The sequence below is a fragment of the Mercurialis annua genome, linkage group LG1-X, assembly GCF_937616625.2.
Source record: "Mercurialis annua linkage group LG1-X, ddMerAnnu1.2, whole genome shotgun sequence".
Taxonomy (NCBI): Eukaryota; Viridiplantae; Streptophyta; class Magnoliopsida; order Malpighiales; family Euphorbiaceae; genus Mercurialis; species Mercurialis annua.
The window spans coordinates 12,833,827-12,843,371 of NC_065570.1; positions in this window are offsets into that span (position 1 = coordinate 12,833,827).

A 9,545-nucleotide genomic window follows, 5' to 3' on the forward strand; every position below is an offset into this window, starting at 1 on the left:
TATATGTTTTGTAGTAATCTTTATATATTTTCCCAATTATATAAAAGAATATTTATATATTTCAAATTTTTAATATCTTTCATGTAAATTAAAGAAAAAAATACATTTGGATGGCATCATTGTTTATGAAAAATTTATAGTCGGTAGTTCTCTTTGCTCTTCGTCAATGTGTATTTGATTGTAACTTTAATAAATGTATTATATTGTTATTGTTTCGTTTTCTATGTATATATGACGTATATAGATATTGAATACATCACCAATTTATTATGTATACATCGTAAATACATTACTGTTACATTTTTTTCAATCACACGACTGCCTTCTCTTTGTCTCATCCATTTCCAAAATATCAGACTCGTTGACAACATTCACTGAGCCATTAAGGAAACTTAATGCATCTCTTACAGTCATAATCTTCGCTATGCCGGCCGGGGGGGGGGGGGGGGGGGGGCGATCGAACCATATTGGCTTATTTCATATCATATATGAATCATTACATTTTGAATCAAAAAATATTACTTATTGGTAACATTTAAATTTTCATAGTGCAACGCGAACACTCTATTAATGGATGTTTTTACTTAAAATAATTTAGAAAAATATAAACATGAAGTTATTATAATCATTGTGTTTTAATTATTAAAGTTAAAAGGCCTAACAAAGATTAAAGAAATAGCAGCGGACGTCTCTCTCCGGCCTCTGACGAATTGTTCAATTTAGTTTTTTTATTATTAGTATTTGTTTGAATAGCTTAATAAAAACTCATCCTCGTTTGATGCATAATAAAAAAAAATATTATTAAAATTATATTTTATGTGTATTTGAGATGTATTATTTATGTATTTGAGATGTGAATATATGTATAAATATATTTTATGCAATGTTTTTGTCATTAAATTTACAAAAATTGTAAATATGTTGATGGAAATGTGACTGACAATGGTTGTAGCATTTGATGCTTTACCATTGCTTGTTTTTATTGCAATGAACTCGTTCAGTCCCAGTTCGCGATTATATTGTTATTAGTTCTTTTTTTTTTATGACGACATTATATTGTTATTAGTTCACAGTGGCGGAACCACGCTTAGGCTCGGGTGTGCTTAAGCCCGGGCTGGAAAATGATATCAACATATTTATGTACTAATGTGTAGCATTTAGCACTTTGGCTTAGTGGTAGAGAGTGCGTTTCTTCATTTACTGTCCTAGGATTGATTCTCATATGTCTTATATCATCCTTATTTTCCCATTATTTTACTTTTTTTTGCCAGAGCCCATTATTTTACTTAAATCTAGTAAAATTAATCATTTTTTACTCTTTGATAATCAATAATTCCATCTAGCGCCCTTAATTTAAGACAATTTAAAAAATTAAATTTTATTCTCACAAAAATTATTAATGTAAAACGATCCAGAATTAACAAGTCATGCATATTTTTTTATTCTAAATCACGAAATTGAATTATTTTATTTTTTGTACACCAATTAGAGGAGAGAAATAAGTTGTATTGAAATTATTTTAAAATTATAAACATGTGCATATTTACGTTAAAATTATTTATATTTTACATATTAATTAGCCCGGGCTGGAAAAAAATCCTGGTTCCGCCACTGTTAGTTCATCTTTTTTTTTAATTTATATCTCATGTATATACATATTGGATACATCAATGATACATTATAAATACATCACCTGATACGTCATAGATGTACCACCGGTACATTGTAGATACATTATTGATACATCATAAATACATCAATAATACATTACCGATACATCTTTGATACATCAATCGATTTTTAAATTAGTGAAGTAGCCCATACAAGTGATAATTATATGCTAACGCTAGTTCCTCTTTGATCACATGTCAATTTAATTATTACGCTCAAGAGAGTGTTAGAAAATGAGAACATGAGTAAAGCATTCCCTCTTATAATACATTGCAGACTAAATTTTTTAAAATTATAACTTTTTTAAGCCTTAAGTTATGATACATTATAAATACATGTTTGATGTATAATTTATACATTGTAATTTTTATATTAAAATAGATGGATTATTAAAATTATATTTAATATGTATTATTTATGTAACGTAGATGTATTATTAAAATTACATTTAATATATATTATTTGTGTATTTTGATTTGTATTATGTATAAATAGTGTATCAAAAACGTGTTGTTTGTATATTTTGTACGCATTACATGATATCTATTGAAATGTTTTTCAGATTTTTTGCTCTATTTTTTTATATAATTGATGGCACAATGGTGTATTTAATATTCTAGATTACAGTAGCAGAGAGAGATATTATTTGTGCATTTACTATGTATTTTTGGTGTATTTTAAGATGTACCATTAAAGTTGTATCTAATATGTATTATTGTATTTAAGATGTACCATTATAGTTGTATTTAATATGAAAATATTCTAAAGTAAATTGTGTCCGTTTGAATAGTTTTTTAGACGCATAACCTCCATATTAAAAATATAGTTTTGAAACACATAAATAATACATATAAATAATATAGATTTTAAACACATAAATAATATATATATATTTATTATTTTGATCAATGGTGATAGATTTGATGAAGGGGATACATATTGTTATTAGTTCTTTTTCTATATATCACATGTATATCAAGATGTTATATTGCTATTATTTGATGCGTGAATTTTAATTAAAGCATGTGATACATATATCTTTTAATTTAATATATATTATACATACTGCTCAGAGACACATAAATAATACATATTAAAAATTTATTCATTTATATATTTATTTATTTTTGTTTTAGAAATATGAAAAAATAATAATCAAATATGTCTTCGATACATATCTGATACATAACAGATACATATCTGATACATGTTTGAATAATTTTGAAAAACTGATGCGTGACTGATGCACGTGTAAGACGCACGTCAGACGCGCTTCTGACGCGTTTTGACAGCTGTTTGGCACGTTTTTTTTTTTGCTTTTTTTTTGCTATTTGAGTAAGACATGTGTCTCTTATTTAGTGGTTAGGTATAAAATGTAAACTTTTTAAGTTTTTAGGTGCTAGTGTAATAAATAAGTTTAGCTAGCATTTTTGTATACTTTATTAGTTTTATATATAGTTTTGTAATCTTCTCATAAAAATTATAGTAATTAGTGGCAAAGTATATAATATGCCACTAATACGAAATTAATAGTGACAATTTGTAATTCTGCCACTGTTGCTTAGAGTATAGTGGCATAATTTAGCCTCGCCACAAAAATGTCCAAATTTAACCAATTTAGCGGCAAAATATTATTTGCCACAAAAACTTTGCCACAGAAAGTACATATTGTTGTAGTGTTGGTTCCGTCTCAAGCATAATGTTAGAAACAAAATGTTTATAAGGAGGAGAAAGTTTATCGTAAGATAATACATGAGCTAGAGGAGAGGGCTTACCTGAGGCGATGTGATGAGAGGAAGACGATGTGGTCGAGGAACGGGAGGGTAGAGTAATCTCAACATGGAAGTCGTGTAGAAGTTTGGATGGTTGGGTTTCGCGAAAGATGTGTCGAGGGATGGTGGTGGTAGGTGCTGTTGGTAGTGGATTTGTTTGGTGTAATTGCGTGGTGGTAGGGGCTAGTGTTATTGGCGGTTGTCGGGGTGGTTGTGCTGGTCGTCGTTGGTATGTTTGGAGTGGTTGTGTAGTAGTAGGAACCGTTGGTATTGGAGGCTATCCGAGTGAGTGTGGTAGCGGTAGCGGATCATCATAAATGGTTGTGGTGGGTTGGGAAGTTGGCAGAGGAAAGTCGGTGGTGAGTGTGGTGTCAAAATTTGATTTGTAAACGGGAATTCTGTTTCATGAAAAATGATGTCTCGAGAGATTAAAATTTTCTTTCTTTTCAAGATTGTAAACTTTATAGCCCTTAGTACCAGGTGGGTACCGAATAAAAACACATTCGACAGATATTCTATAGTTAATTTCGTACTACAATCTGTTTCAACATTGTAAATGAGACACAAGATTTTTGCACCAGAGATCCATCTTATATATTTGTATTTTTAAAGAATATGTACTTTGATATCCCTCACATATATCATTCCCACATATATCTAAAAAATAAACAATTAACACCTAAATTTACTTTATAGGTAAATTAGTTATAAAGTTGGTGATTATGGTCAATTGACTCTATTTTAGCAATTTACCCCTTTGTAAGCTGATTGTCCCTTTGATTGAAAATTTACCCCTTCGCTAATTTGCCGAAATAGAGTTAGTTCACCATAATCATTAGAGAGAGGTGTATTTATCTTTATTCAAAACTCTGAGATTTGTTTGTAACGTTGTTGCTATAAATTCAATGTTGCTAAGTAGTCATACCGAATATGGTAGACATAGTTGAATATGATATGCTGCGATCAATGAAATTTGATGACTAGTCTTTACTGGATAATCTAATCAGGTAGTGTTACAACTATATTGATTCTCCAATTTACAATGTGTTAATTGTTGAAAATAATTAAAAATTAAATGTTGGTTATTTTATTTGAATTAAGAGTTATTCAAATATAAACTTAGTCCTATTATTTCTAGATTAATATCAATAAGGCCTAATTATTTAAAAAGAAATTCACCTTATAACATTTTCTCGTTTGTACCATGACCTAGGAAAAAGTTCATTTGCACTCTTTTTTAATTTTTCGTTTTCAACCGTACCCTGAAGCATCAAATTGAACTTTTTTCATTTTTAAAAAAGTTTAAAATAGTCTTTCATTTTTTAACTTAAATTCTAATTAGACTTTAATATTATTAATAGTACAAAAATGCCTTCTTATTTGCAAAATTAAACTTATAATAATTGTTTAAAATGTACAATATTTTCTTAAAAAAATTTCTTCCGATTTCTCCCCGGAGGAGGAGCTCGAAGCAGATCTGCTCCTCCTTCAGAAGGAGGAGCACTAGGTCATCGCTCCTCCTTCTGAAGGAGGAGCAGCAGGTTGCTGAAGGAGGAGCAGATTTACTGCTCCTCCTTCATGAAGGAGGAACACGGGTGGTGGGTCGGGAAGGCGGAAAAAAAATTAAACAAGTTTGTAACGGTTCATAAATCGGAGGAGTACGGTAGTGGGTCGGGAGTATTTTTAAACTAGTCGTATACCCGCGCAATTGCGCGGAATCAATATAGAATCATTTTTTTAATTATTATTATGCTTATTATACTTAAATTAAAAAAAATCTTATGTTTGACTCGCATTTGAAATCTCATATGATTACTATTGACTCTATACACAGAGCTACTAAAAACATTATTAGTAAAATTTGATATAAAAATGTAAAAAATATGTTTCATAATCTAAAAAACTAATAAATTAATAATCTTAAATTTTTGAAATTGATTTTTATTTTGTTCGGTTATGACGTTATTTAATTCTAATAATTGATTGTTTTATAATATCAAATATCTGTAACATAATTCATATGAAAATTCAAATGCGTGTAATAAAATACCTAATTTGTTAATAAAATTAATCAATTTCTAAACTACATATATTAAAACAAAAATTATTAATAAGATAAATTTTAAAAATGACAATTAACAATATAAAATCTTACGGTTAATTTATATGATTATATTGTAATAGTTATTATTACTTATCTGTAATATGTAAATGTTGATCATCCAAAAATAATCTGGGAGGGCTATAATTAAGTAGGTCGTTAGCTATTGCTATAAGGACTGCTCACCTTAAAGTGGCTTGACTTCGCTATCGCTCATCTTTTTAACTTTTTTCATTTATATTTTAAATTTTTAAAATCAACAAATTTTATCAGATTTTAATTGTGTCCATTTTTCAGCTTATAATATTTTTCTTTTTAAAAAAATATGTCTTTCATATTTGGCACGTAGTCTAAATCAGCTATTCATGTTTTATAAAAAAAGTACTAACAATTGAGACTATGTGTCAAATACATAAAGATACATGTGAATTTCTTCTAAGTGGAAAAACTCTTATTTGAAAAAATCGATACAATTTAAATTAAAAATAAAAAAATAAAAAATAAAGTAAAATTGATGATTTTGAAAGTTTGAGATATACAAAAAAAAAAAAAGATAAAAAGATATTAAATTTTTTGAAACACAACGCTCCTAGCGACTCACTCGGTAGTCAGTATATGCCTGACAATTTCAATCTTAATATTTCTGTTTTATTTGGATACCGTGTTCAATTAAACATTTATGTCTTACTTAGATACCAAATTCGATTAAATGTTTAATTGACAATTTACACATGCGGCTTGGGTGCTTCTTGCTGATAGAACTGAAACATACAAAATAAATACATTAGATTCATTAAAAGAATTAGAAATAGTGAATTGTACCTCAGTAACAGTTCCAATATTTGATGTATCTCTTTACATTTATCCATCAAATTAATTCAAAAATATGTCTATAATGTTAGAAAATATCTTTCATATATTTAGTTTTATTTAGTGGTCTATAACACTTAGAGATTACAAATAGTAGATATATGTTAATTAGGCGTCGCTTTATGTTTTTTTGTTCCTTTTAGTAATTTTTTTGATTAAAATAAATTATAACACGAAAACAAATTAGTTAGGAGAGAGTTTCTATAGTATTAGAATTAGGTATTTTGGATAAATAATTAAAAAATAAAATAAAATAAGTAGTTTAAGTAGTTTAAAATAGTTGGAGACTATAAGAAGTCTCTTTTGGTCCTCTCAATTATATAAGTACTAGTCGTAAGCCCGCGCATTTGCGCGAAATCTAATTAATAATTATATTTTTTAATCAAATCTATAGAAATAATGATAAAATTTATTCTTTTCGTCTCATTTTATTTGTCCATTTTATTAGTTTTTGATGTCCCAAAAAAAACGTCAAATTTAAGGCACATTTTTCTTTTTTACCTTTACTATATATATATATTTATGTGTGTGTGTGTTATATTGAATAAAACTAAGGCATATTGTCTCAACAAATCCTATTTTTTAATCTCTTTTCAATTACACTCTAACGTTATATAATTACCAGTTGTACCCAAATTCTCATCTTTGGGTTTCAATTGCACCCTCAAATTTTAAATTATTATTTTTTCACTTAAAAAAATTCAAATAAATCATTCATGTTTAATATGTATTTTAAATAGCATGTAATGTGCATATATTGAAAAAAAATTATTTTTTCCACAAATTTTAAAAATAATATAATAAATAACAATAAAATTTTATAACGTTAGAGTAAAAATATATTATTCCTTCTTGTGATATTAATTGTATATATCTGAGATCATCACAATGCATTTTACTACCTCTTTCATTCTAAAATGGCTCTTTTAATATAGCTGCTTTTTACCACGGCTAAAGTTACCTTTTCTTTTCTTTATGTTTTCCACTAAAATGTTTAATATATATAACCAATTTTATTTAGATGTAATCAGAACAGAATTCATCTACAATACAACTATTATATAGTAAAATTAATAGTAATTTTAAAGAGTAAAAACTCTCAAATAGTTTAAAAAAGATGGGAACTAATGAAAAAATTTATTTGGTGAGAGTTAATGAAAAAATTCTATTTGATAAGAATTAATGAGAAAATTCTATTTGGTGAGAATTAATAAGAGGGCTCTGTTGGTCCTCTCAATTATATAAGTACTAGTCGTAATTCCGCGCATTTGCGCGAATCAAATTAAAATTTTATTAAAAAATAATTTTAGTAAACAAATAATGTCAAAAAATCAAAACATTTTTATTATTTGTTTCCGGATCTAGTTATTTTTCGCTTCTATTATTTGTTTGTTCCTCTCAAATCTGACTATAGTTAGTCTTACAGTAACACATAGCCGTATTTAAAAATGAAAATATATTACTAAGTTTTTATACTTTTTTCTCCGCTAAAAATGTTAATAAATTTTAATAACAAATAGAGCAAAAGTATTTTATATTTTGTATTTTGTATTTTTTGATATTTTAATATCATATTATATTAATTTATTTTAATAGTACAAATAAAATTATGAAGAAAATTAAAATTCAATGAGATAACATGAAATATTGATATGATAGCCATCAACACCATCACCCAAGTTATGATAAACAATCTTCCCTATATAGAAAATGGCCAGGCCACTTCAGATTTTTGGCTCACGCCTCATGAACTTCTTGAACCATAAAACTGCCATGAACTACTTTAAATTTATAATATCTTCAATATTCATCTTTCGAATCTCATAAATTCATCAACTGCTAAATATATGTACCAGATATTACAACAAATGATACAATATGGAATTGAAGTTCACTAAAGAAGTAAAGAGGTGTATTTTTCAATTTAATAATGATTAAAATTGAAACTTTAAATTAAAATCTTAAACACATCACACCATATAAATAAGAAATGCAGTTTAGTCCATTGACGACACACAATTAGAATTATCTTTAAGTGTGGATTATCTATAAAAAAATCTCAAAAATAAATAAAAAATTTAGAGCATTTTTACTCATATATTAACATTATCAATCCGCATTTGAGGTACGTTTGTTATAATATATTGTCAGCATATAAATATTATTTTGTTTTATTCTACAAAAAGAAAACCAAATAAATAAGTGTTAACACAAATTAAAACAAAGATTAGAGAATTAGGAATACTCACATTATATAATTATTTTATTAATAATGAACAAAACATTTAAAATAAACACTAAATTTATCACTGCTCACTTAGTTAATAAAATACTAAATTAAAAGTGACTATTTCAAGTACAAGGCATATTTTTGTTTTAAGCTATATAGTTTTGAAATATTAAACTCAAGACTTTTTCTTTCAAAGTTTTTAAATAGAAAATGATAAAACAAATGGAAGAGCACAATCGTATGAGATATAAAATGATGCAGTAAAAAATTCAAGGCTCCAACAAATATATTAAACCATAAAAGCAAACAAACCTAAAACGTACTTTAATGACATTCTTTTCATGAACAAAAATTAGTGACTGCATCATCTGGGTCTTTAATAGCATATCAACTGTTTGAGGCTTACCGGTGCACATATAAGATGCAATTGATGAATTTCTCCCTTACCATTACAGTGTTACACATTACAATTCTAGATTTTAACTAATAATACATTCTTTGACAAAAAAACTAATAAATATGCATTAACTACAATGCATACCCTTTCAAAAAAAAAATACAATGCATACAAAGATTATCTGGAGAGCACATAATTGATCGCCAAAGGAAAAAGTAGTTGAGCATAAATATTATGGCTATAAAAATTGCACAAATAGTTATTTATACTTAAAATTATGCATGCTTTTAAACCTCTATTCCATAGCACAGTATAATTTACTGGTTTCATACATTCGCTTAGAAATAAACATTTTTATAACATAAACTGACTTGCTTTTGAAAATATAATGAAATGATTTTATTGGAATTGAAAAACTTCGTTAGAATTATTTAAATGTGTATCATTACCTCTGCAAAAAGAAAACTAAATAAGCAAACATAAAAAGTAGAAAATTAAAAATAC